The sequence below is a fragment of the Pagrus major genome, chromosome 22, assembly GCF_040436345.1.
Source record: "Pagrus major chromosome 22, Pma_NU_1.0".
Classification (NCBI taxonomy): Eukaryota; Metazoa; Chordata; class Actinopteri; order Spariformes; family Sparidae; genus Pagrus; species Pagrus major.
In genome coordinates, this window is record NC_133236.1 from 4,518,604 (window position 1) to 4,543,117 (window position 24,514).

Consider the following 24,514-nt stretch of genomic DNA (forward strand, 5'->3'; position numbering starts at 1 on the left):
AGGACCCCTGCGAGTTTCCGTAGTGTAGTGGTTATCACGTTCGCCTCACACGCGAAAGGTCCCCGGTTCGAAACCGGGCGGAAACACACTTGTTTGCTTATTATTGGTGAGTGTGAAAATCAAACTGTTGTCAGCCAAACCATCAGACAACCCCACAATGTGTAGCACTGGGAACACGTTAGTAGAGTCCTGGTTCTTCTCGTCATCAGGGAAGCTAATCATTTGGGCACAAGGACATGCCGTTTTGCAGTTTTGGTCAATCAATCATCAGTAGCTGGTAGAAAACAAAGCTCTCCCCGTCGGGGAATCGAACCCCGGTCTTCCGCGTGACAGGCGGAGATACTGTCCACTATACTAACGAGGACCGACTCGTCCACGGTTTTGCATTGTGAGCGGGCTGCATGGGCCGTTTCAGCGGTTACCGAGAATACGCCGAGACTTACTGGGAAGCGTTTCCGCTGAAGGACAGTGACGCATTTTTGCTAATGTTCAGCTGATGATCGGCTACCAATTGAGGTCCTGTTGGCCAGGAAGCGAAAGGACAGCACAGCAGAACAGCAGTAGAACTCATCCTGGTCATTGGCCTGGCGCAAGTCGTCAACGGCTTGGTGGGCTTGAGGTTTGTAGTTGGTGATCTGTCTGAAGGAAGCAGGCTCGTTAGTGCGGAGCTGCTGTTGAAGACTCTCAGAGTACAGTCGTTTACACCTCTCCAGAAGAAAGCAGCGTCGTTAGTGCGCCGCTGCTGTTGAAGACTCCCAAAGTACAGTCGTTTCACCGCCCTTCTAGGCAGGCACGAAGATCCTCCACAGCCTCACTGTTCCACTTCTTTGGTATCCTCAGCACAAGCCTAGAGAGCTCCAATTTCGGCTCGCATGCAGCGATGAGGTGGACCATGCCGCGGGAAGGGTGGCCCTGCACTGCGCAGGGGATGGCGTGATATGCACCATCCATTGCAGTGTAACAACGATCCAAAGTATTCTCCTCTGTGGTCGGGCATTTGAGAAACTGTCCGTATATGGGGAGTTCATGGATTCCATTGGCTTTTTTTGGAAACGTTTGCAATTAGAACCATTGATGGTTATGAAATGTCCACGAAACCTATCCTTAACATTTAAAAATGTTTTCTGGCATTGGCAACGTTTGCGATTCGGTATTGAGGTGCTTTCCGCTGTACGTGTGCACATGCACCCTGCTTAGCGCCGTTTCCGTAGTGTAGTGGTCATCACGTTCGCCTAACACGCGAAAGGTCCCCGGTTCGAAACCGGGCGGAAACAGCTTTCGCTCTTCACGCTTGCACTGAACTGTTTAGTCAAATTATCAGTAAAACAGACCAAATGAAATTGGACAAAACACACGCACAAAAAGAAAACAACGCTGCTACCGTATACCACTGCGTACTTAATACGTTCTACTTGACAGGGAAGACAACATACAGGCACTAGCGTCCCCACTCAAAGAGTCAATGTTTCCATAGATTTTCCTACTTCCATTGCTTTTGAACTTACAGTACTGAAGTCTTCAGGCTCTTTTATCGCCGCTGAATGTTTCGTCCCGCAAGCCTTGCGATTCAGTGAGGAGGTGCATGAACGCGTGCACCTGCAGGGACAGGACCCCTGCGAGTTTCCGTAGTGTAGTGGTTATCACGTTCGCCTCACACGCGAAAGGTCCCCGGTTCGAAACCGGGCGGAAACACACTTGTTTGCTTATTATTGGTGAGTGTGAAAATCAAACTGTTGTCAGCCAAACCATCAGACAACCCCACAATGTGTAGCACTGGGAACACGTTAGTAGAGTCCTGGTTCTTCTCGTCATCAGGGAAGCTAATCATTTGGGCACAAGGACATGCCGTTTTGCAGTTTTGGTCAATCAATCATCAGTAGCTGGTAGAAAACAAAGCTCTCCCCGTCGGGGAATCGAACCCCGGTCTTCCGCGTGACAGGCGGAGATACTGTCCACTATACTAACGAGGACCGACTCGTCCACGGTTTTGCATTGTGAGCGGGCTGCATGGGCCGTTTCAGCGGTTACCGAGAATACGCCGAGACTTACTGGGAAGCGTTTCCGCTGAAGGACAGTGACGCATTTTTGCTAATGTTCAGCTGATGATCGGCTACCAATTGAGGTCCTGTTGGCCAGGAAGCGAAAGGACAGCACAGCAGAACAGCAGTAGAACTCATCCTGGTCATTGGCCTGGCGCAAGTCGTCAACGGCTTGGTGGGCTTGAGGTTTGTAGTTGGTGATCTGTCTGAAGGAAGCAGGCTCGTTAGTGCGGAGCTGCTGTTGAAGACTCTCAGAGTACAGTCGTTTACACCTCTCCAGAAGAAAGCAGCGTCGTTAGTGCGCCGCTGCTGTTGAAGACTCCCAAAGTACAGTCGTTTCACCGCCCTTCTAGGCAGGCACGAAGATCCTCCACAGCCTCACTGTTCCACTTCTTTGGTATCCTCAGCACAAGCCTAGAGAGCTCCAATTTCGGCTCGCATGCAGCGATGAGGTGGACCATGCCGCGGGAAGGGTGGCCCTGCACTGCGCAGGGGATGGCGTGATATGCACCATCCATTGCAGTGTAACAACGATCCAAAGTATTCTCCTCTGTGGTCGGGCATTTGAGAAACTGTCCGTATATGGGGAGTTCATGGATTCCATTGGCTTTTTTTGGAAACGTTTGCAATTAGAACCATTGATGGTTATGAAATGTCCACGAAACCTATCCTTAACATTTAAAAATGTTTTCTGGCATTGGCAACGTTTGCGATTCGGTATTGAGGTGCTTTCCGCTGTACGTGTGCACATGCACCCTGCTTAGCGCCGTTTCCGTAGTGTAGTGGTCATCACGTTCGCCTAACACGCGAAAGGTCCCCGGTTCGAAACCGGGCGGAAACAGCTTTCGCTCTTCACGCTTGCACTGAACTGTTTAGTCAAATTATCAGTAAAACAGACCAAATGAAATTGGACAAAACACACGCACAAAAAGAAAACAACGCTGCTACCGTATACCACTGCGTACTTAATACGTTCTACTTGACAGGGAAGACAACATACAGGCACTAGCGTCCCCACTCAAAGAGTCAATGTTTCCATAGATTTTCCTACTTCCATTGCTTTTGAACTTACAGTACTGAAGTCTTCAGGCTCTTTTGAGGAGGTGCATGAACACGTGCACCTGCAGGGAGAGGACCCCTGCGAGTTTCCGTAGTGTAGTGGTTATCACGTTCGCCTCACACGCGAAAGGTCCCCGGTTCGAAACCGGGCGGAAACACACTTGTTTGCTTATTATTGGTGAGTGTGAAAATCAAACTGTTGTCAGCCAAACCATCAGACAACCCCACAATGTGTAGCACTGGGAACACGTTAGTAGAGTCCTGGTTCTTCTCGTCATCAGGGAAGCTAATCATTTGGGCACAAGGACATGCCGTTTTGCAGTTTTGGTCAATCAATCATCAGTAGCTGGTAGAAAACAAAGCTCTCCCCGTCGGGGAATCGAACCCCGGTCTTCCGCGTGACAGGCGGAGATACTGTCCACTATACTAACGAGGACCGACTCATCCATGGTTTTGCATTGTGAGCGGGCTGCATGGGCCGTTTCAGCGTTTACCGAGAATACGCCGAGACTTACTGGGAAGCGTTTCCGCTGAAGGACAGTGACGCATTTTTGCTAATGTTCAGCTGATGATCGGCTACCAATTGAGGTCCTGTTGGCCAGGAAGCGAAAGGACAGCACAGCAGAACAGCAGTAGAACTCATCCTGGTCATTGGCCTGGCGCAAGTCGTCAACGGCTTGGTGGGCTTGAGGTTTGTAGTTGGTGATCTGTCTGAAGGAAGCAGGCTCGTTAGTGCGGCGCTGCTGTTGAAGACTCTCAGAGTACAGTCGTTTACACCTCTCCAGAAGAAAGCAGCGTCGTTAGTGCGCCGCTGCTGTTGAAGACTCCCAAAGTACAGTCGTTTCACCGCCCTTCTAGGCAGGCACGAAGATCCTCCACAGCCTCACTGTTCCACTTCTTTGGTATCCTCAGCACAAGCCTAGAGCGCTCCAATTTCGGCTCGCATGCAGCGATGAGGTGGACCATGCCGCGGGAAGGGTGGCCCTGCACTGCGCAGGGGATGGCGTGATATGCACCATCCATTGCAGTGTAACAACGATCCAAAGTATTCTCCACTGTGGTCGGGCATTTGAGAAACTGTCCGTATATGGGGAGTTCATGGATTCCATTGGCTTTTTTTGGAAACGTTTGCAATTAGAACCATTGATGGTTATGAAATGTCCACGAAACCTATCCTTAACATTTAAAAATGTTTTCTGGCATTGGCAACGTTTGCGATTCGGTATTGAGGTGCTTTCCGCTGTACGTGTGCACATGCACCCTGCTTAGCGCCGTTTCCGTAGTGTAGTGGTCATCACGTTCGCCTAACACGCGAAAGGTCCCCGGTTCGAAACCGGGCGGAAACAGCTTTCGCTCTTCACGCTTGCACTGAACTGTTTAGTCAAATTATCAGTAAAACAGACCAAATGAAATTGGACAAAACACACGCACAAAAAGAAAACAACGCTGCTACCGTATACCACTGCGTACTTAATACGTTCTACTTGACAGGGAAGACAACATACAGGCACTAGCGTCCCCACTCAAAGAGTCAATGTTTCCATAGATTTTCCTACTTCCATTGCTTTTGAACTTACAGTACTGAAGTCTTCAGGCTCTTTTATCGCCGCTGAATCGAACCCCGGTCTTCCGAGTGACAGGCGGAGATACTGTCTACTATACTAACGAGGACCGACTCATCCACAGTTTTGCATTGTGAGCGGGCTGCATGGGCCGTTTCAGCGGTTACCGAGAATACGCCGAGACTTACTGGGAAGCGTTTCCGCTGAAGGACAGTGACGCATTTTTGCTAATGTTCAGCTGATGATCGGCTACCAATTGAGGTCCTGTTGGCCAGGAAGCGAAAGGACAGCACAGCAGAACAGCAGTAGAACTCATCCTGGTCATTGGCCTGGCGCAAGTCGTCAACGGCTTGGTGGGCTTGAGGTTTGTAGTTGGTGATCTGTCTGAAGGAAGCAGGCTCGTTAGTGCGGAGCTGCTGTTGAAGACTCTCAGAGTACAGTCGTTTACACCTCTCCAGAAGAAAGCAGCGTCGTTAGTGCGCCGCTGCTGTTGAAGACTCCCAAAGTACAGTCGTTTCACCGCCCTTCTAGGCAGGCACGAAGATCCTCCACAGCCTCACTGTTCCACTTCTTTGGTATCCTCAGCACAAGCCTAGAGAGCTCCAATTTCGGCTCGCATGCAGCGATGAGGTGGACCATGCCGCGGGAAGGGTGGCCCTGCACTGCGCAGGGGATGGCGTGATATGCACCATCCATTGCAGTGTAACAACGATCCAAAGTATTCTCCTCTGTGGTCGGGCATTTGAGAAACTGTCCGTATATGGGGAGTTCATGGATTCCATTGGCTTTTTTTGGAAACGTTTGCAATTAGAACCATTGATGGTTATGAAATGTCCACGAAACCTATCCTTAACATTTAAAAATGTTTTCTGGCATTGGCAACGTTTGCGATTCGGTATTGAGGTGCTTTCCGCTGTACGTGTGCACATGCACCCTGCTTAGCGCCGTTTCCGTAGTGTAGTGGTCATCACGTTCGCCTAACACGCGAAAGGTCCCCGGTTCGAAACCGGGCGGAAACAGCTTTCGCTCTTCACGCTTGCACTGAACTGTTTAGTCAAATTATCAGTAAAACAGACCAAATGAAATTGGACAAAACACACGCACAAAAAGAAAACAACGCTGCTACCGTATACCACTGCGTACTTAATACGTTCTACTTGACAGGGAAGACAACATACAGGCACTAGCGTCCCCACTCAAAGAGTCAATGTTTCCATAGATTTTCCTACTTCCATTGCTTTTGAACTTACAGTACTGAAGTCTTCAGGCTCTTTTGAGGAGGTGCATGAACACGTGCACCTGCAGGGAGAGGACCCCTGCGAGTTTCCGTAGTGTAGTGGTTATCACGTTCGCCTCACACGCGAAAGGTCCCCGGTTCGAAACCGGGCGGAAACACACTTGTTTGCTTATTATTGGTGAGTGTGAAAATCAAACTGTTGTCAGCCAAACCATCAGACAACCCCACAATGTGTAGCACTGGGAACACGTTAGTAGAGTCCTGGTTCTTCTCGTCATCAGGGAAGCTAATCATTTGGGCACAAGGACATGCCGTTTTGCAGTTTTGGTCAATCAATCATCAGTAGCTGGTAGAAAACAAAGCTCTCCCCGTCGGGGAATCGAACCCCGGTCTTCCGCGTGACAGGCGGAGATACTGTCCACTATACTAACGAGGACCGACTGATCCATGGTTTTGCATTGTGAGCGGGCTGCATGGGCCGTTTCAGCGTTTACCGAGAATACGCCGAGACTTACTGGGAAGCGTTTCCGCTGAAGGACAGTGACGCATTTTTGCTAATGTTCAGCTGATGATCGGCTACCAATTGAGGTCCTGTTGGCCAGGAAGCGAAAGGACAGCACAGCAGAACAGCAGTAGAACTCATCCTGGTCATTGGCCTGGCGCAAGTCGTCAACGGCTTGGTGGGCTTGAGGTTTGTAGTTGGTGATCTGTCTGAAGGAAGCAGGCTCGTTAGTGCGGCGCTGCTGTTGAAGACTCTCAGAGTACAGTCGTTTACACCTCTCCAGAAGAAAGCAGCGTCGTTAGTGCGCCGCTGCTGTTGAAGACTCCCAAAGTACAGTCGTTTCACCGCCCTTCTAGGCAGGCACGAAGATCCTCCACAGCCTCACTGTTCCACTTCTTTGGTATCCTCAGCACAAGCCTAGAGCGCTCCAATTTCGGCTCGCATGCAGCGATGAGGTGGACCATGCCGCGGGAAGGGTGGCCCTGCACTGCGCAGGGGATGGCGTGATATGCACCATCCATTGCAGTGTAACAACGATCCAAAGTATTCTCCACTGTGGTCGGGCATTTGAGAAACTGTCCGTATATGGGGAGTTCATGGATTCCATTGGCTTTTTTTGGAAACGTTTGCAATTAGAACCATTGATGGTTATGAAATGTCCACGAAACCTATCCTTAACATTTAAAAATGTTTTCTGGCATTGGCAACGTTTGCGATTCGGTATTGAGGTGCTTTCCGCTGTACGTGTGCACATGCACCCTGCTTAGCGCCGTTTCCGTAGTGTAGTGGTCATCACGTTCGCCTAACACGCGAAAGGTCCCCGGTTCGAAACCGGGCGGAAACAGCTTTCGCTCTTCACGCTTGCACTGAACTGTTTAGTCAAATTATCAGTAAAACAGACCAAATGAAATTGGACAAAACACACGCACAAAAAGAAAACAACGCTGCTACCGTATACCACTGCGTACTTAATACGTTCTACTTGACAGGGAAGACAACATACAGGCACTAGCGTCCCCACTCAAAGAGTCAATGTTTCCATAGATTTTCCTACTTCCATTGCTTTTGAACTTACAGTACTGAAGTCTTCAGGCTCTTTTATCGCCGCTGAATCGAACCCCGGTCTTCCGAGTGACAGGCGGAGATACTGTCTACTATACTAACGAGGACCGACTCATCCACAGTTTTGCATTGTGAGCGGGCTGCATGGGCCGTTTCAGCGGTTACCGAGAATACGCCGAGACTTACTGGGAAGCGTTTCCGCTGAAGGACAGTGACGCATTTTTGCTAATGTTCAGCTGATGATCGGCTACCAATTGAGGTCCTGTTGGCCAGGAAGCGAAAGGACAGCACAGCAGAACAGCAGTAGAACTCATCCTGGTCATTGGCCTGGCGCAAGTCGTCAACGGCTTGGTGGGCTTGAGGTTTGTAGTTGGTGATCTGTCTGAAGGAAGCAGGCTCGTTAGTGCGGAGCTGCTGTTGAAGACTCTCAGAGTACAGTCGTTTACACCTCTCCAGAAGAAAGCAGCGTCGTTAGTGCGCCGCTGCTGTTGAAGACTCCCAAAGTACAGTCGTTTCACCGCCCTTCTAGGCAGGCACGAAGATCCTCCACAGCCTCACTGTTCCACTTCTTTGGTATCCTCAGCACAAGCCTAGAGAGCTCCAATTTCGGCTCGCATGCAGCGATGAGGTGGACCATGCCGCGGGAAGGGTGGCCCTGCACTGCGCAGGGGATGGCGTGATATGCACCATCCATTGCAGTGTAACAACGATCCAAAGTATTCTCCTCTGTGGTCGGGCATTTGAGAAACTGTCCGTATATGGGGAGTTCATGGATTCCATTGGCTTTTTTTGGAAACGTTTGCAATTAGAACCATTGATGGTTATGAAATGTCCACGAAACCTATCCTTAACATTTAAAAATGTTTTCTGGCATTGGCAACGTTTGCGATTCGGTATTGAGGTGCTTTCCGCTGTACGTGTGCACATGCACCCTGCTTAGCGCCGTTTCCGTAGTGTAGTGGTCATCACGTTCGCCTAACACGCGAAAGGTCCCCGGTTCGAAACCGGGCGGAAACAGCTTTCGCTCTTCACGCTTGCACTGAACTGTTTAGTCAAATTATCAGTAAAACAGACCAAATGAAATTGGACAAAACACACGCACAAAAAGAAAACAACGCTGCTACCGTATACCACTGCGTACTTAATACGTTCTACTTGACAGGGAAGACAACATACAGGCACTAGCGTCCCCACTCAAAGAGTCAATGTTTCCATAGATTTTCCTACTTCCATTGCTTTTGAACTTACAGTACTGAAGTCTTCAGGCTCTTTTATCGCCGCTGAATGTTTCGTCCCGCAAGCCTTGCGATTCAGTGAGGAGGTGCATGAACGCGTGCACCTGCAGGGACAGGACCCCTGCGAGTTTCCGTAGTGTAGTGGTTATCACGTTCGCCTCACACGCGAAAGGTCCCCGGTTCGAAACCGGGCGGAAACACACTTGTTTGCTTATTATTGGTGAGTGTGAAAATCAAACTGTTGTCAGCCAAACCATCAGACAACCCCACAATGTGTAGCACTGGGAACACGTTAGTAGAGTCCTGGTTCTTCTCGTCATCAGGGAAGCTAATCATTTGGGCACAAGGACATGTCTCATGCTGCCGTTTTGCAGTTTTGGTCAATCAATCATCAGTAGCTGGTAGAAAACAAAGCTCTCCCCGTCGGGGAATTGAACCCCGGTCTTCCGCGTGACAGGCGGAGATACTGTCCACTATACTAACGAGGACCGACTCGTCCACGGTTTTGCATTGTGAGCGGGCTGCATGGGCCGTTTCAGCGGTTACCGAGAATACGCCGAGACTTACTGGGAAGCGTTTCCGCTGAAGGACAGTGACGCATTTTTGCTAATGTTCAGCTGATGATCGGCTACCAATTGAGGTCCTGTTGGCCAGGAAGCGAAAGGACAGCACAGCAGAACAGCAGTAGAACTCATCCTGGTCATTGGCCTGGCGCAAGTCGTCAACGGCTTGGTGGGCTTGAGGTTTGTAGTTGGTGATCTGTCTGAAGGAAGCAGGCTCGTTAGTGCGGAGCTGCTGTTGAAGACTCTCAGAGTACAGTCGTTTACACCTCTCCAGAAGAAAGCAGCGTCGTTAGTGCGCCGCTGCTGTTGAAGACTCCCAAAGTACAGTCGTTTCACCGCCCTTCTAGGCAGGCACGAAGATCCTCCACAGCCTCACTGTTCCACTTCTTTGGTATCCTCAGCACAAGCCTAGAGAGCTCCAATTTCGGCTCGCATGCAGCGATGAGGTGGACCATGCCGCGGGAAGGGTGGCCCTGCACTGCGCAGGGGATGGCGTGATATGCACCATCCATTGCAGTGTAACAACGATCCAAAGTATTCTCCTCTGTGGTCGGGCATTTGAGAAACTGTCCGTATATGGGGAGTTCATGGATTCCATTGGCTTTTTTTGGAAACGTTTGCAATTAGAACCATTGATGGTTATGAAATGTCCACGAAACCTATCCTTAACATTTAAAAATGTTTTCTGGCATTGGCAACGTTTGCGATTCGGTATTGAGGTGCTTTCCGCTGTACGTGTGCACATGCACCCTGCTTAGCGCCGTTTCCGTAGTGTAGTGGTCATCACGTTCGCCTAACACGCGAAAGGTCCCCGGTTCGAAACCGGGCGGAAACAGCTTTCGCTCTTCACGCTTGCACTGAACTGTTTAGTCAAATTATCAGTAAAACAGACCAAATGAAATTGGACAAAACACACGCACAAAAAGAAAACAACGCTGCTACCGTATACCACTGCGTACTTAATACGTTCTACTTGACAGGGAAGACAACATACAGGCACTAGCGTCCCCACTCAAAGAGTCAATGTTTCCATAGATTTTCCTACTTCCATTGCTTTTGAACTTACAGTACTGAAGTCTTCAGGCTCTTTTATCGCCGCTGAATCGAACCCCGGTCTTCCGAGTGACAGGCGGAGATACTGTCTACTATACTAACGAGGACCGACTCATCCACAGTTTTGCATTGTGAGCGGGCTGCATGGGCCGTTTCAGCGGTTACCGAGAATACGCCGAGACTTACTGGGAAGCGTTTCCGCTGAAGGACAGTGACGCATTTTTGCTAATGTTCAGCTGATGATCGGCTACCAATTGAGGTCCTGTTGGCCAGGAAGCGAAAGGACAGCACAGCAGAACAGCAGTAGAACTCATCCTGGTCATTGGCCTGGCGCAAGTCGTCAACGGCTTGGTGGGCTTGAGGTTTGTAGTTGGTGATCTGTCTGAAGGAAGCAGGCTCGTTAGTGCGGAGCTGCTGTTGAAGACTCTCAGAGTACAGTCGTTTACACCTCTCCAGAAGAAAGCAGCGTCGTTAGTGCGCCGCTGCTGTTGAAGACTCCCAAAGTACAGTCGTTTCACCGCCCTTCTAGGCAGGCACGAAGATCCTCCACAGCCTCACTGTTCCACTTCTTTGGTATCCTCAGCACAAGCCTAGAGAGCTCCAATTTCGGCTCGCATGCAGCGATGAGGTGGACCATGCCGCGGGAAGGGTGGCCCTGCACTGCGCAGGGGATGGCGTGATATGCACCATCCATTGCAGTGTAACAACGATCCAAAGTATTCTCCTCTGTGGTCGGGCATTTGAGAAACTGTCCGTATATGGGGAGTTCATGGATTCCATTGGCTTTTTTTGGAAACGTTTGCAATTAGAACCATTGATGGTTATGAAATGTCCACGAAACCTATCCTTAACATTTAAAAATGTTTTCTGGCATTGGCAACGTTTGCGATTCGGTATTGAGGTGCTTTCCGCTGTACGTGTGCACATGCACCCTGCTTAGCGCCGTTTCCGTAGTGTAGTGGTCATCACGTTCGCCTAACACGCGAAAGGTCCCCGGTTCGAAACCGGGCGGAAACAGCTTTCGCTCTTCACGCTTGCACTGAACTGTTTAGTCAAATTATCAGTAAAACAGACCAAATGAAATTGGACAAAACACACGCACAAAAAGAAAACAACGCTGCTACCGTATACCACTGCGTACTTAATACGTTCTACTTGACAGGGAAGACAACATACAGGCACTAGCGTCCCCACTCAAAGAGTCAATGTTTCCATAGATTTTCCTACTTCCATTGCTTTTGAACTTACAGTACTGAAGTCTTCAGGCTCTTTTATCGCCGCTGAATGTTTCGTCCCGCAAGCCTTGCGATTCAGTGAGGAGGTGCATGAACGCGTGCACCTGCAGGGACAGGACCCCTGCGAGTTTCCGTAGTGTAGTGGTTATCACGTTCGCCTCACACGCGAAAGGTCCCCGGTTCGAAACCGGGCGGAAACACACTTGTTTGCTTATTATTGGTGAGTGTGAAAATCAAACTGTTGTCAGCCAAACCATCAGACAACCCCACAATGTGTAGCACTGGGAACACGTTAGTAGAGTCCTGGTTCTTCTCGTCATCAGGGAAGCTAATCATTTGGGCACAAGGACATGCCGTTTTGCAGTTTTGGTCAATCAATCATCAGTAGCTGGTAGAAAACAAAGCTCTCCCCGTCGGGGAATCGAACCCCGGTCTTCCGCGTGACAGGCGGAGATACTGTCCACTATACTAACGAGGACCGACTCATCCACGGTTTTGCATTGTGAGCGGGCTGCATGGGCCGTTTCAGCGGTTACCGAGAATACGCCGAGACTTACTGGGAAGCGTTTCCGCTGAAGGACAGTGACGCATTTTTGCTAATGTTCAGCTGATGATCGGCTACCAATTGAGGTCCTGTTGGCCAGGAAGCGAAAGGACAGCACAGCAGAACAGCAGTAGAACTCATCCTGGTCATTGGCCTGGCGCAAGTCGTCAACGGCTTGGTGGGCTTGAGGTTTGTAGTTGGTGATCTGTCTGAAGGATGCAGGCTCGTTAGTGCGGAGCTGCTGTTGAAGACTCTCATAGTACAGTCGTTTACACCTCTCCAGAAGAAAGCAGCGTCGTTAGTGCGCCGCTGCTGTTGAAGACTCCCAAAGTACAGTCGTTTCACCGCCCTTCTAGGCAGGCACGAAGATCCTCCACAGCCTCACTGTTCCACTTCTTTGGTATCCTCAGCACAAGCCTAGAGAGCTCCAATTTCGGCTCGCATGCAGCGATGAGGTGGACCATGCCGCGGGAAGGGTGGCCCTGCACTGCGCAGGGGATGGCGTGATATGCACCATCCATTGCAGTGTAACAACGATCCAAAGTATTCTCCTCTGTGGTCGGGCATTTGAGAAACTGTCCGTATATGGGGAGTTCATGGATTCCATTGGCTTTTTTTGGAAACGTTTGCAATTAGAACCATTGATGGTTATGAAATGTCCACGAAACCTATCCTTAACATTTAAAAATGTTTTCTGGCATTGGCAACGTTTGCGATTCGGTATTGAGGTGCTTTCCGCTGTACGTGTGCACATGCACCCTGCTTAGCGCCGTTTCCGTAGTGTAGTGGTCATCACGTTCGCCTAACACGCGAAAGGTCCCCGGTTCGAAACCGGGCGGAAACAGCTTTCGCTCTTCACGCTTGCACTGAACTGTTTAGTCAAATTATCAGTAAAACAGACCAAATGAAATTGGACAAAACACACGCACAAAAAGAAAACAACGCTGCTACCGTATACCACTGCGTACTTAATACGTTCTACTTGACAGGGAAGACAACATACAGGCACTAGCGTCCCCACTCAAAGAGTCAATGTTTCCATAGATTTTCCTACTTCCATTGCTTTTGAACTTACAGTACTGAAGTCTTCAGGCTCTTTTGAGGAGGTGCATGAACACGTGCACCTGCAGGGAGAGGACCCCTGCGAGTTTCCGTAGTGTAGTGGTTATCACGTTCGCCTCACACGCGAAAGGTCCCCGGTTCGAAACCGGGCGGAAACACACTTGTTTGCTTATTATTGGTGAGTGTGAAAATCAAACTGTTGTCAGCCAAACCATCAGACAACCCCACAATGTGTAGCACTGGGAACACGTTAGTAGAGTCCTGGTTCTTCTCGTCATCAGGGAAGCTAATCATTTGGGCACAAGGACATGCCGTTTTGCAGTTTTGGTCAATCAATCATCAGTAGCTGGTAGAAAACAAAGCTCTCCCCGTCGGGGAATCGAACCCCGGTCTTCCGCGTGACAGGCGGAGATACTGTCCACTATACTAACGAGGACCGACTGATCCATGGTTTTGCATTGTGAGCGGGCTGCATGGGCCGTTTCAGCGTTTACCGAGAATACGCCGAGACTTACTGGGAAGCGTTTCCGCTGAAGGACAGTGACGCATTTTTGCTAATGTTCAGCTGATGATCGGCTACCAATTGAGGTCCTGTTGGCCAGGAAGCGAAAGGACAGCACAGCAGAACAGCAGTAGAACTCATCCTGGTCATTGGCCTGGCGCAAGTCGTCAACGGCTTGGTGGGCTTGAGGTTTGTAGTTGGTGATCTGTCTGAAGGAAGCAGGCTCGTTAGTGCGGCGCTGCTGTTGAAGACTCTCAGAGTACAGTCGTTTACACCTCTCCAGAAGAAAGCAGCGTCGTTAGTGCGCCGCTGCTGTTGAAGACTCCCAAAGTACAGTCGTTTCACCGCCCTTCTAGGCAGGCACGAAGATCCTCCACAGCCTCACTGTTCCACTTCTTTGGTATCCTCAGCACAAGCCTAGAGCGCTCCAATTTCGGCTCGCATGCAGCGATGAGGTGGACCATGCCGCGGGAAGGGTGGCCCTGCACTGCGCAGGGGATGGCGTGATATGCACCATCCATTGCAGTGTAACAACGATCCAAAGTATTCTCCACTGTGGTCGGGCATTTGAGAAACTGTCCGTATATGGGGAGTTCATGGATTCCATTGGCTTTTTTTGGAAACGTTTGCAATTAGAACCATTGATGGTTATGAAATGTCCACGAAACCTATCCTTAACATTTAAAAATGTTTTCTGGCATTGGCAACGTTTGCGATTCGGTATTGAGGTGCTTTCCGCTGTACGTGTGCACATGCACCCTGCTTAGCGCCGTTTCCGTAGTGTAGTGGTCATCACGTTCGCCTAACACGCGAAAGGTCCCCGGTTCGAAACCGGGCGGAAACAGCTTTCGCTCTTCACGCTTGCACTGAACTGTTTAGTCAAATTATCAGTAAAACAGACCAAATGAAATTGGACAAAACACACGCACAAAAAGAAAACAACGCTGCTACCGTATACCACTGCGTACTTAATACGTTCTACTTGACAGGGAAGACAACATACAGGCACTAGCGTCCCCACTCAAAGAGTCAATGTTTCCATAGATTTTCCTACTTCCATTGCTTTTGAACTTACAGTACTGAAGTCTTCAGGCTCTTTTATCGCCGCTGAATCGAACCCCGGTCTTCCGAGTGACAGGCGGAGATACTGTCTACTATACTAACGAGGACCGACTCATCCACAGTTTTGCATTGTGAGCGGGCTGCATGGGCCGTTTCAGCGGTTACCGAGAATACGCCGAGACTTACTGGGAAGCGTTTCCGCTGAAGGACAGTGACGCATTTTTGCTAATGTTCAGCTGATGATCGGCTACCAATTGAGGTCCTGTTGGCCAGGAAGCGAAAGGACAGCACAGCAGAACAGCAGTAGAACTCATCCTGGTCATTGGCCTGGCGCAAGTCGTCAACGGCTTGGTGGGCTTGAGGTTTGTAGTTGGTGATCTGTCTGAAGGAAGCAGGCTCGTTAGTGCGGAGCTGCTGTTGAAGACTCTCAGAGTACAGTCGTTTACACCTCTCCAGAAGAAAGCAGCGTCGTTAGTGCGCCGCTGCTGTTGAAGACTCCCAAAGTACAGTCGTTTCACCGCCCTTCTAGGCAGGCACGAAGATCCTCCACAGCCTCACTGTTCCACTTCTTTGGTATCCTCAGCACAAGCCTAGAGAGCTCCAATTTCGGCTCGCATGCAGCGATGAGGTGGACCATGCCGCGGGAAGGGTGGCCCTGCACTGCGCAGGGGATGGCGTGATATGCACCATCCATTGCAGTGTAACAACGATCCAAAGTATTCTCCTCTGTGGTCGGGCATTTGAGAAACTGTCCGTATATGGGGAGTTCATGGATTCCATTGGCTTTTTTTGGAAACGTTTGCAATTAGAACCATTGATGGTTATGAAATGTCCACGAAACCTATCCTTAACATTTAAAAATGTTTTCTGGCATTGGCAACGTTTGCGATTCGGTATTGAGGTGCTTTCCGCTGTACGTGTGCACATGCACCCTGCTTAGCGCCGTTTCCGTAGTGTAGTGGTCATCACGTTCGCCTAACACGCGAAAGGTCCCCGGTTCGAAACCGGGCGGAAACAGCTTTCGCTCTTCACGCTTGCACTGAACTGTTTAGTCAAATTATCAGTAAAACAGACCAAATGAAATTGGACAAAACACACGCACAAAAAGAAAACAACGCTGCTACCGTATACCACTGCGTACTTAATACGTTCTACTTGACAGGGAAGACAACATACAGGCACTAGCGTCCCCACTCAAAGAGTCAATGTTTCCATAGATTTTCCTACTTCCATTGCTTTTGAACTTACAGTACTGAAGTCTTCAGGCTCTTTTATCGCCGCTGAATGTTTCGTCCCGCAAGCCTTGCGATTCAGTGAGGAGGTGCATGAACGCGTGCACCTGCAGGGACAGGACCCCTGCGAGTTTCCGTAGTGTAGTGGTTATCACGTTCGCCTCACACGCGAAAGGTCCCCGGTTCGAAACCGGGCGGAAACACACTTGTTTGCTTATTATTGGTGAGTGTGAAAATCAAACTGTTGTCAGCCAAACCATCAGACAACCCCACAATGTGTAGCACTGGGAACACGTTAGTAGAGTCCTGGTTCTTCTCGTCATCAGGGAAGCTAATCATTTGGGCACAAGGACATGTCTCATGCTGCCGTTTTGCAGTTTTGGTCAATCAATCATCAGTAGCTGGTAGAAAACAAAGCTCTCCCCGTCGGGAATTGAACCCCGGTCTTCCGCGTGACAGGCGGAGATACTGTCCACTATACTAACGAGGACCGACTCGTCCACGGTTTTGCATTGTGAGCGGGCTGCATGGGCCGTTTCAGCGGTTACCGAGAATACGCCGAGACTTACTGGGAAGCGTTTCCGCTGAAGGACAGTGACGCATTTTTGCTAATGTTCAGCTGATGATCGGCTACCAATTGAGGTCCTGTTGGCCAGGAAGCGAAAGGACAGCACAGCAGAACAGCAGTAGAACTCATCCTGGTCATTGGCCTGGCGCAAGTCGTCAACGGCTTGGTGGGCTTGAGGTTTGTAGTTGGTGATCTGTCTGAAGGAAGCAGGCTCGTTAGTGCGGAGCTGCTGTTGAAGACTCTCAGAGTACAGTCGTTTACACCTCTCCAGAAGAAAGCAGCGTCGTTAGTGCGCCGCTGCTGTTGAAGACTCCCAAAGTACAGTCGTTTCACCGCCCTTCTAGGCAGGCACGAAGATCCTCCACAGCCTCACTGTTCCACTTCTTTGGTATCCTCAGCACAAGCCTAGAGAGCTCCAATTTCGGCTCGCATGCAGCGATGAGGTGGACCATGCCGCGGGAAGGGTGGCCCTGCACTGCGCAGGGGATGGCGTGATATGCACCATCCATTGCAGTGTAACAACGATCCAAAGTATTCTCCTCTGTGGTCGGGCATTTGAGAAACTGTCCGTATATGGGGAGTTCATGGATTCCATTGGCTTTTTTTGGAAACGTTTGCAATTAGAACCATTGATGGTTATGAAATGTCCACGAAACCTATCCTTAACATTTAAAAATGTTTTCTGGCATTGGCAACGTTTGCGATTCGGTATTGAGGTGCTTTCCGCTGTACGTGTGCACATGCACCCTGCTTAGCGCCGTTTCCGTAGTGTAGTGGTCATCACGTTCGCCTAACACGCGAAAGGTCCCCGGTTCGAAACCGGGCGGAAACAGCTTTCGCTCTTCACGCTTGCACTGAACTGTTTAGTCAAATTATCAGTAAAACAGACCAAATGAAATTGGACAAAACACACGCACAAAAAGAAAACAACGCTGCTACCGTATACCACTGCGTACTTAATACGTTCTACTTGACAGGGAAGACAACATACAGGCACTAGCGTCCCCACTCAAAGAGTCAATGTTTCCATAGATTTTCCTACTTCCATTGCTTTTGAACTTACAGTACTGAAGTCTTCAGGCTCTTTTATCGCCGCTGAATGTTTCGTCCCGCAAGCCTTGCGATTCAGTGAGGAGGTGCATGAACGCGTGCACCTGCAGGGACAGGACCCCTGCGAGTTTCCGTAGTGTAGTGGTTATCACGTTCGCCTCACACGCGAAAGGTCCCCGGTTCGAAACCGGGCGGAAACACACTTGTTTGCTTATTATTGGTGAGTGTGAAAATCAAACTGTTGTCAGCCAAACCATCAGACAACCCCACAATGTGTAGCACTGGGAACACGTTAGTAGAGTCCTGGTTCTTCTCGTCATCAGGGAAGCTAATCATTTGGGCACAAGGACATGTCTCATGCTGCCGTTTTGCAGTTTTGGTCAATCAATCATCAGTAGCTGGTAGAAAACAAAGCTCTCCCCGTCGGGGAATTGAACCCCGGTCTTCCGCGTGACAGGCGGAGATACTGTCCACTATACTAACGAGGACCGACTCGTCCACGGTTTTGCATTGTGAGCGGGCTGCATGGGCCGTTTCAGCGGTTACCGAGAATACGCCGAGACTTACTGGGAAGCGTTTCCGCTGAAGGACAGTGACGCATTTTTGCTAATGTTCAGCTGATGATCGGCTACCAATTGAGGTCCTGTTGGCCAGGAAGCGAAAGGACAGCACAGCAGAACAGCAGTAGAACTCATCCTGGTCATTGGCCTGGCGCAAGTCGTCAACGGCTTGGTGGGCTTGAGGTTTGTAGTTGGTGATCTGTCTGAAGGAAGCAGGCTCGTTAGTGCGGAGCTGCTGTTGAAGACTCTCAGAGTACAGTCGTTTACACCTCTCCAGAAGAAAGCAGCGTCGTTAGTGCGCCGCTGCTGTTGAAGACTCCCAAAGTACAGTCGTTTCACCGCCCTTCTAGGCAGGCACGAAGATCCTCCACAGCCTCACTGTTCCACTTCTTTGGTATCCTCAGCACAAGCCTAGAGAGCTCCAATTTCGGCTCGCATGCAGCGATGAGGTGGACCATGCCGCGGGAAGGGTGGCCCTGCACTGCGCAGGGGATGGCGTGATATGCACCATCCATTGCAGTGTAACAACGATCCAAAGTATTCTCCTCTGTGGTCGGGCATTTGAGAAACTGTCCGTATATGGGGAGTTCATGGATTCCATTGGCTTTTTTTGGAAACGTTTGCAATTAGAACCATTGATGGTTATGAAATGTCCACGAAACCTATCCTTAACATTTAAAAATGTTTTCTGGCATTGGCAACGTTTGCGATTCGGTATTGAGGTGCTTTCCGCTGTACGTGTGCACATGCACCCTGCTTAGCGCCGTTTCCGTAGTGTAGTGGTCATCACGTTCGCCTAACACGCGAAAGGTCCCCGGTTCGAAACCGGGCGGAAACAGCTTTCGCTCTTCACGCTTGCACTGAACTGTTTAGTCAAATTATCAGTAAAACAGACCAAATGAAATTGGACAAAACACACGCACAAAAAGAAAACAACGCTGCTACCGTATACCACTGCGTACTTAATACGTTCTACTTGACAGGGAAGACAACATACAGGCACTAGCGTCCCCACTCAAAGAGTCAATGTTTCCATAGATTTTCCTACTTCCATTGCTTTTGAACTTACAGTACTGAAGTCTTCAGGCTCTTTTATCGCCGCTGAATCGAACCCCGGTCTTCCGAGTGACAGGCGGAGATACTGTCTACTATACTAACGAGGACCGACTCATCCACAGTTTTGCATTGTGAGCGGGCTGCATGGGCCGTTTCAGCGGTTACCGAGAATACGCCGAGACTTACTGGGAAGCGTTTCCGCTGAAGGACAGTGACGCATTTTTGCTAATGTTCAGCTGATGATCGGCTACCAATTGAGGTCCTGTTGGCCAGGAAGCGAAAGGACAGCACAGCAGAACAGCAGTAGAACTCATCCTGGTCATTGGCCTGGCGCAAGTCGTCAACGGCTTGGTGGGCTTGAGGTTTGTAGTTGGTGATCTGTCTGAAGGAAGCAGGCTCGTTAGTGCGGAGCTGCTGTTGAAGACTCTCAGAGTACAGTCGTTTACACCTCTCCAGAAGAAAGCAGCGTCGTTAGTGCGCCGCTGCTGTTGAAGACTCCCAAAGTACAGTCGTTTCACCGCCCTTCTAGGCAGGCACGAAGATCCTCCACAGCCTCACTGTTCCACTTCTTTGGTATCCTCAGCACAAGCCTAGAGAGCTCCAATTTCGGCTCGCATGCAGCGATGAGGTGGACCATGCCGCGGGAAGGGTGGCCCTGCACTGCGCAGGGGATGGCGTGATATGCACCATCCATTGCAGTGTAACAACGATCCAAAGTATTCTCCTCTGTGGTCGGGCATTTGAGAAACTGTCCGTATATGGGGAGTTCATGGATTCCATTGGCTTTTTTTGGAAACGTTTGCAATTAGAACCATTGATGGTTATGAAATGTCCACGAAACCTATCCTTAACATTTAAAAATGTTTTCTGGCATTGGCAACGTTTGCGATTCGGTATTGAGGTGCTTTCCGCTGTACGTGTGCACATGCACCCTGCTTAGCGCCGTTTCCGTAGTGTAGTGGTCATCACGTTCGCCTAACACGCGAAAGGTCCCCGGTTCGAAACCGGGCGGAAACAGCTTTCGCTCTTCACGCTTGCACTGAACTGTTTAGTCAAATTATCAGTAAAACAGACCAAATGAAATTGGACAAAACACACGCACAAAAAGAAAACAACGCTGCTACCGTATACCACTGCGTACTTAATACGTTCTACTTGACAGGGAAGACAACATACAGGCACTAGCGTCCCCACTCAAAGAGTCAATGTTTCCATAGATTTTCCTACTTCCATTGCTTTTGAACTTACAGTACTGAAGTCTTCAGGCTCTTTTATCGCCGCTGAATGTTTCGTCCCGCAAGCCTTGCGATTCAGTGAGGAGGTGCATGAACGCGTGCACCTGCAGGGACAGGACCCCTGCGAGTTTCCGTAGTGTAGTGGTTATCACGTTCGCCTCACACGCGAAAGGTCCCCGGTTCGAAACCGGGCGGAAACAGCTTTCGCTCTTCACGCTTGCACTGAACTGTTTAGTCAAATTATCAGTAAAACAGACCAAATGAAATTGGACAAAACACACGCACAAAAAGAAAACAACGCTGCTACCGTATACCACTGCGTACTTAATACGTTCTACTTGACAGGGAAGACAACATACAGGCACTAGCGTCCCCACTCAAAGAGTCAATGTTTCCATAGATTTTCCTACTTCCATTGCTTTTGAACTTACAGTACTGAAGTCTTCAGGCTCTTTTATCGCCGCTGAATGTTTCGTCCCGCAAGCCTTGCGATTCAGTGAGGAGGTGCATGAACGCGTGCACCTGCAGGGACAGGACCCCTGCGAGTTTCCGTAGTGTAGTGGTTATCACGTTCGCCTCACACGCGAAAGGTCCCCGGTTCGAAACCGGGCGGAAACACACTTGTTTGCTTATTATTGGTGAGTGTGAAAATCAAACTGTTGTCAGCCAAACCATCAGACAACCCCACAATGTGTAGCACTGGGAACACGTTAGTAGAGTCCTGGTTCTTCTCGTCATCAGGGAAGCTAATCATTTGGGCACAAGGACATGTCTCATGCTGCCGTTTTGCAGTTTTGGTCAATCAATCATCAGTAGCTGGTAGAAAACAAAGCTCTCCCCGTCGGGGAATCGAACCCCGGTCTTCCGCGTGACAGGCGGAGATACTGTCCACTATACTAACGAGGACCGACTCGTCCACGGTTTTGCATTGTGAGCGGGCTGCATGGGCCGTTTCAGCGGTTACCGAGAATACGCCGAGACTTACTGGGAAGCGTTTCCGCTGAAGGACAGTGACGCATTTTTGCTAATGTTCAGCTGATGATCGGCTACCAATTGAGGTCCTGTTGGCCAGGAAGCGAAAGGACAGCACAGCAGAACAGCAGTAGAACTCATCCTGGTCATTGGCCTGGCGCAAGTCGTCAACGGCTTGGTGGGCTTGAGGTTTGTAGTTGGTGATCTGTCTGAAGGAAGCAGGCTCGTTAGTGCGGAGCTGCTGTTGAAGACTCTCAGAGTACAGTCGTTTACACCTCTCCAGAGGAAAGCAGCGTCGTTAGTGCGCCGCTGCTGTTGAAGACTCCCAAAGTACAGTCGTTTCACCGCCCTTCTAGGCAGGCACGAAGATCCTCCACAGCCTCACTGTTCCACTTCTTTGGTATCCTCAGCACAAGCCTAGAGAGCTCCAATTTCGACTCGCATGCAGCGATGAGGTGGACCATGCCGCGGGAAGGGTGGCCCTGCACTGCGCAGGGGATGGCGTGATATGCACCATCCATTGCAGTGTAACAACGATCCAAAGTATTCTCCACTGTGGTCGGGCATTTGAGAAACTGTCCGTATATGGGGAGTTCATGGATTCCATTGGCTTTTTTTGGAAACGTTTGCAATTAGAACCATTGATGGTTATGAAATGTCCACGAAACCTATCCTTAACATTTAAAAATGTTTTCTGGCATTGGCAACGTTTGCGATTCGGTATTGAGGTGCTTTCCGCTGTACGTGTGCACATGCACCCTGCTTAGCGCCGTTTCCGTAGTGTAGTGGTCATCACGTTCGCCTAACACGCGAAAGGTCCCCGGTTCGAAACCGGGCGGAAACAGCTTTCGCTCTTCACGCTTGCACTGAACTGTTTAGTCAAATTATCAGTAAAACAGACCAAATGAAATTGGACAAAACACACGCACAAAAAGAAAACAACGCTGCTACCGTATACCACTGCGTACTTAATACGTTCTACTTGACAGGGAAGACAACATACAGGCACTAGCGTCCCCACTCAAAGAGTCAATGTTTCCATAGATTTTCCTACTTCCATTGCTTTTGAACTTACAGTACTGAAGTCTTCAGGCTCTTTTATCGCCGCTGAATCGAACCCCGGTCTTCCGAGTGACAGGCGGAGATACTGTCTACTATACTAACGAGGACCGACTCATCCACAGTTTTGCATTGTGAGCGGGCTGCATGGGCCGTTTCAGCGGTTACCGAGAATACGCCGAGACTTACTGGGAAGCGTTTCCGCTGAAGGACAGTGACGCATTTTTGCTAATGTTCAGCTGATGATCGGCTACCAATTGAGGTCCTGTTGGCCAGGAAGCGAAAGGACAGCACAGCAGAACAGCAGTAGAACTCATCCTGGTCATTGGCCTGGCGCAAGTCGTCAACGGCTTGGTGGGCTTGAGGTTTGTAGTTGGTGATCTGTCTGAAGGAAGCAGGCTCGTTAGTGCGGAGCTGCTGTTGAAGACTCTCAGAGTACAGTCGTTTACACCTCTCCAGAAGAAAGCAGCGTCGTTAGTGCGCCGCTGCTGTTGAAGACTCCCAAAGTACAGTCGTTTCACCGCCCTTCTAGGCAGGCACGAAGATCCTCCACAGCCTCACTGTTCCACTTCTTTGGTATCCTCAGCACAAGCCTAGAGAGCTCCAATTTCGGCTCGCATGCAGCGATGAGGTGGACCATGCCGCGGGAAGGGTGGCCCTGCACTGCGCAGGGGATGGCGTGATATGCACCATCCATTGCAGTGTAACAACGATCCAAAGTATTCTCCTCTGTGGTCGGGCATTTGAGAAACTGTCCGTATATGGGGAGTTCATGGATTCCATTGGCTTTTTTTGGAAACGTTTGCAATTAGAACCATTGATGGTTATGAAATGTCCACGAAACCTATCCTTAACATTTAAAAATGTTTTCTGGCATTGGCAACGTTTGCGATTCGGTATTGAGGTGCTTTCCGCTGTACGTGTGCACATGCACCCTGCTTAGCGCCGTTTCCGTAGTGTAGTGGTCATCACGTTCGCCTAACACGCGAAAGGTCCCCGGTTCGAAACCGGGCGGAAACAGCTTTCGCTCTTCACGCTTGCACTGAACTGTTTAGTCAAATTATCAGTAAAACAGACCAAATGAAATTGGACAAAACACACGCACAAAAAGAAAACAACGCTGCTACCGTATACCACTGCGTACTTAATACGTTCTACTTGACAGGGAAGACAACATACAGGCACTAGCGTCCCCACTCAAAGAGTCAATGTTTCCATAGATTTTCCTACTTCCATTGCTTTTGAACTTACAGTACTGAAGTCTTCAGGCTCTTTTATCGCCGCTGAATGTTTCGTCCCGCAAGCCTTGCGATTCAGTGAGGAGGTGCATGAACGCGTGCACCTGCAGGGACAGGACCCCTGCGAGTTTCCGTAGTGTAGTGGTTATCACGTTCGCCTCACACGCGAAAGGTCCCCGGTTCGAAACCGGGCGGAAACACACTTGTTTGCTTATTATTGGTGAGTGTGAAAATCAAACTGTTGTCAGCCAAACCATCAGACAACCCCACAATGTGTAGCACTGGGAACACGTTAGTAGAGTCCTGGTTCTTCTCGTCATCAGGGAAGCTAATCATTTGGGCACAAGGACATGTCTCATGCTGCCGTTTTGCAGTTTTGGTCAATCAATCATCAGTAGCTGGTAGAAAACAAAGCTCTCCCCGTCGGGGAATTGAACCCCGGTCTTCCGCGTGACAGGCGGAGATACTGTCCACTATACTAACGAGGACCGACTCGTCCACAGTTTTGCATTGTGAGCGGGCTGCATGGGCCGTTTCAGCGGTTACCGAGAATACGCCGAGACTTACTGGGAAGCGTTTCCGCTGAAGGACAGTGACGCATTTTTGCTAATGTTCAGCTGATGATCGGCTACCAATTGAGGTCCTGTTGGCCAGGAAGCGAAAGGACAGCACAGCAGAACAGCAGTAGAACTCATCCTGGTCATTGGCCTGGCGCAAGTCGTCAACGGCTTGGTGGGCTTGAGGTTTGTAGTTGGTGATCTGTCTGAAGGAAGCAGGCTCGTTAGTGCGGAGCTGCTGTTGAAGACTCTCAGAGTACAGTCGTTTAC

At 49.8% G+C, this 24,514-nt stretch overlaps 35 non-coding genes across 35 annotated transcripts; 28 read left to right on the forward strand and 7 right to left on the reverse strand.

Annotated features, from left to right (window-relative positions):
• The first annotated feature begins 13 nt into the window (after window positions 1–13).
• On the forward strand, window positions 14–86 carry trnav-cac (transfer RNA valine (anticodon CAC)). The gene has a single exon. It is a non-coding gene; the product is annotated as a tRNA-Val (tRNA).
• A 206-nt stretch (window positions 87–292) lies between these two features.
• Window positions 293–364, reverse strand: trnad-guc (transfer RNA aspartic acid (anticodon GUC)). Its single transcript has one exon. It is a non-coding gene; the product is annotated as a tRNA-Asp (tRNA).
• An 837-nt stretch (window positions 365–1,201) lies between these two features.
• trnav-aac (transfer RNA valine (anticodon AAC)) lies at window positions 1,202–1,274 on the forward strand. The gene has a single exon. It is a non-coding gene; the product is annotated as a tRNA-Val (tRNA).
• Window positions 1,275–1,619: 345 nt separating this feature from the next.
• Window positions 1,620–1,692, forward strand: trnav-cac (transfer RNA valine (anticodon CAC)). The gene has a single exon. It is a non-coding gene; the product is annotated as a tRNA-Val (tRNA).
• A 206-nt stretch (window positions 1,693–1,898) lies between these two features.
• On the reverse strand, window positions 1,899–1,970 carry trnad-guc (transfer RNA aspartic acid (anticodon GUC)). The gene has a single exon. It is a non-coding gene; the product is annotated as a tRNA-Asp (tRNA).
• An 837-nt stretch (window positions 1,971–2,807) lies between these two features.
• Window positions 2,808–2,880, forward strand: trnav-aac (transfer RNA valine (anticodon AAC)). The gene has a single exon. It is a non-coding gene; the product is annotated as a tRNA-Val (tRNA).
• A 303-nt stretch (window positions 2,881–3,183) lies between these two features.
• trnav-cac (transfer RNA valine (anticodon CAC)) lies at window positions 3,184–3,256 on the forward strand. The gene has a single exon. It is a non-coding gene; the product is annotated as a tRNA-Val (tRNA).
• A 206-nt stretch (window positions 3,257–3,462) lies between these two features.
• On the reverse strand, window positions 3,463–3,534 carry trnad-guc (transfer RNA aspartic acid (anticodon GUC)). Its single transcript has one exon. It is a non-coding gene; the product is annotated as a tRNA-Asp (tRNA).
• An 837-nt stretch (window positions 3,535–4,371) lies between these two features.
• trnav-aac (transfer RNA valine (anticodon AAC)) lies at window positions 4,372–4,444 on the forward strand. The gene has a single exon. It is a non-coding gene; the product is annotated as a tRNA-Val (tRNA).
• Window positions 4,445–5,606: 1,162 nt separating this feature from the next.
• On the forward strand, window positions 5,607–5,679 carry trnav-aac (transfer RNA valine (anticodon AAC)). Its single transcript has one exon. It is a non-coding gene; the product is annotated as a tRNA-Val (tRNA).
• A 303-nt stretch (window positions 5,680–5,982) lies between these two features.
• trnav-cac (transfer RNA valine (anticodon CAC)) lies at window positions 5,983–6,055 on the forward strand. The gene has a single exon. It is a non-coding gene; the product is annotated as a tRNA-Val (tRNA).
• A 206-nt stretch (window positions 6,056–6,261) lies between these two features.
• trnad-guc (transfer RNA aspartic acid (anticodon GUC)) lies at window positions 6,262–6,333 on the reverse strand. The gene has a single exon. It is a non-coding gene; the product is annotated as a tRNA-Asp (tRNA).
• An 837-nt stretch (window positions 6,334–7,170) lies between these two features.
• trnav-aac (transfer RNA valine (anticodon AAC)) lies at window positions 7,171–7,243 on the forward strand. Its single transcript has one exon. It is a non-coding gene; the product is annotated as a tRNA-Val (tRNA).
• Window positions 7,244–8,405: 1,162 nt separating this feature from the next.
• trnav-aac (transfer RNA valine (anticodon AAC)) lies at window positions 8,406–8,478 on the forward strand. Its single transcript has one exon. It is a non-coding gene; the product is annotated as a tRNA-Val (tRNA).
• Window positions 8,479–8,823: 345 nt separating this feature from the next.
• trnav-cac (transfer RNA valine (anticodon CAC)) lies at window positions 8,824–8,896 on the forward strand. Its single transcript has one exon. It is a non-coding gene; the product is annotated as a tRNA-Val (tRNA).
• A 1,125-nt stretch (window positions 8,897–10,021) lies between these two features.
• On the forward strand, window positions 10,022–10,094 carry trnav-aac (transfer RNA valine (anticodon AAC)). The gene has a single exon. It is a non-coding gene; the product is annotated as a tRNA-Val (tRNA).
• Window positions 10,095–11,256: 1,162 nt separating this feature from the next.
• Window positions 11,257–11,329, forward strand: trnav-aac (transfer RNA valine (anticodon AAC)). The gene has a single exon. It is a non-coding gene; the product is annotated as a tRNA-Val (tRNA).
• Window positions 11,330–11,674: 345 nt separating this feature from the next.
• On the forward strand, window positions 11,675–11,747 carry trnav-cac (transfer RNA valine (anticodon CAC)). The gene has a single exon. It is a non-coding gene; the product is annotated as a tRNA-Val (tRNA).
• Window positions 11,748–11,953: 206 nt separating this feature from the next.
• On the reverse strand, window positions 11,954–12,025 carry trnad-guc (transfer RNA aspartic acid (anticodon GUC)). The gene has a single exon. It is a non-coding gene; the product is annotated as a tRNA-Asp (tRNA).
• Window positions 12,026–12,862: 837 nt separating this feature from the next.
• trnav-aac (transfer RNA valine (anticodon AAC)) lies at window positions 12,863–12,935 on the forward strand. The gene has a single exon. It is a non-coding gene; the product is annotated as a tRNA-Val (tRNA).
• Window positions 12,936–13,238: 303 nt separating this feature from the next.
• Window positions 13,239–13,311, forward strand: trnav-cac (transfer RNA valine (anticodon CAC)). Its single transcript has one exon. It is a non-coding gene; the product is annotated as a tRNA-Val (tRNA).
• Window positions 13,312–13,517: 206 nt separating this feature from the next.
• On the reverse strand, window positions 13,518–13,589 carry trnad-guc (transfer RNA aspartic acid (anticodon GUC)). Its single transcript has one exon. It is a non-coding gene; the product is annotated as a tRNA-Asp (tRNA).
• Window positions 13,590–14,426: 837 nt separating this feature from the next.
• trnav-aac (transfer RNA valine (anticodon AAC)) lies at window positions 14,427–14,499 on the forward strand. The gene has a single exon. It is a non-coding gene; the product is annotated as a tRNA-Val (tRNA).
• A 1,162-nt stretch (window positions 14,500–15,661) lies between these two features.
• Window positions 15,662–15,734, forward strand: trnav-aac (transfer RNA valine (anticodon AAC)). Its single transcript has one exon. It is a non-coding gene; the product is annotated as a tRNA-Val (tRNA).
• A 345-nt stretch (window positions 15,735–16,079) lies between these two features.
• On the forward strand, window positions 16,080–16,152 carry trnav-cac (transfer RNA valine (anticodon CAC)). The gene has a single exon. It is a non-coding gene; the product is annotated as a tRNA-Val (tRNA).
• A 1,124-nt stretch (window positions 16,153–17,276) lies between these two features.
• On the forward strand, window positions 17,277–17,349 carry trnav-aac (transfer RNA valine (anticodon AAC)). The gene has a single exon. It is a non-coding gene; the product is annotated as a tRNA-Val (tRNA).
• A 345-nt stretch (window positions 17,350–17,694) lies between these two features.
• trnav-cac (transfer RNA valine (anticodon CAC)) lies at window positions 17,695–17,767 on the forward strand. Its single transcript has one exon. It is a non-coding gene; the product is annotated as a tRNA-Val (tRNA).
• A 1,125-nt stretch (window positions 17,768–18,892) lies between these two features.
• Window positions 18,893–18,965, forward strand: trnav-aac (transfer RNA valine (anticodon AAC)). Its single transcript has one exon. It is a non-coding gene; the product is annotated as a tRNA-Val (tRNA).
• A 1,162-nt stretch (window positions 18,966–20,127) lies between these two features.
• trnav-aac (transfer RNA valine (anticodon AAC)) lies at window positions 20,128–20,200 on the forward strand. Its single transcript has one exon. It is a non-coding gene; the product is annotated as a tRNA-Val (tRNA).
• Window positions 20,201–20,545: 345 nt separating this feature from the next.
• trnav-cac (transfer RNA valine (anticodon CAC)) lies at window positions 20,546–20,618 on the forward strand. The gene has a single exon. It is a non-coding gene; the product is annotated as a tRNA-Val (tRNA).
• A 345-nt stretch (window positions 20,619–20,963) lies between these two features.
• trnav-cac (transfer RNA valine (anticodon CAC)) lies at window positions 20,964–21,036 on the forward strand. Its single transcript has one exon. It is a non-coding gene; the product is annotated as a tRNA-Val (tRNA).
• A 216-nt stretch (window positions 21,037–21,252) lies between these two features.
• On the reverse strand, window positions 21,253–21,324 carry trnad-guc (transfer RNA aspartic acid (anticodon GUC)). The gene has a single exon. It is a non-coding gene; the product is annotated as a tRNA-Asp (tRNA).
• Window positions 21,325–22,161: 837 nt separating this feature from the next.
• Window positions 22,162–22,234, forward strand: trnav-aac (transfer RNA valine (anticodon AAC)). Its single transcript has one exon. It is a non-coding gene; the product is annotated as a tRNA-Val (tRNA).
• A 1,162-nt stretch (window positions 22,235–23,396) lies between these two features.
• trnav-aac (transfer RNA valine (anticodon AAC)) lies at window positions 23,397–23,469 on the forward strand. The gene has a single exon. It is a non-coding gene; the product is annotated as a tRNA-Val (tRNA).
• A 345-nt stretch (window positions 23,470–23,814) lies between these two features.
• trnav-cac (transfer RNA valine (anticodon CAC)) lies at window positions 23,815–23,887 on the forward strand. Its single transcript has one exon. It is a non-coding gene; the product is annotated as a tRNA-Val (tRNA).
• The last annotated feature ends 627 nt before the right edge of the window (window positions 23,888–24,514 follow it).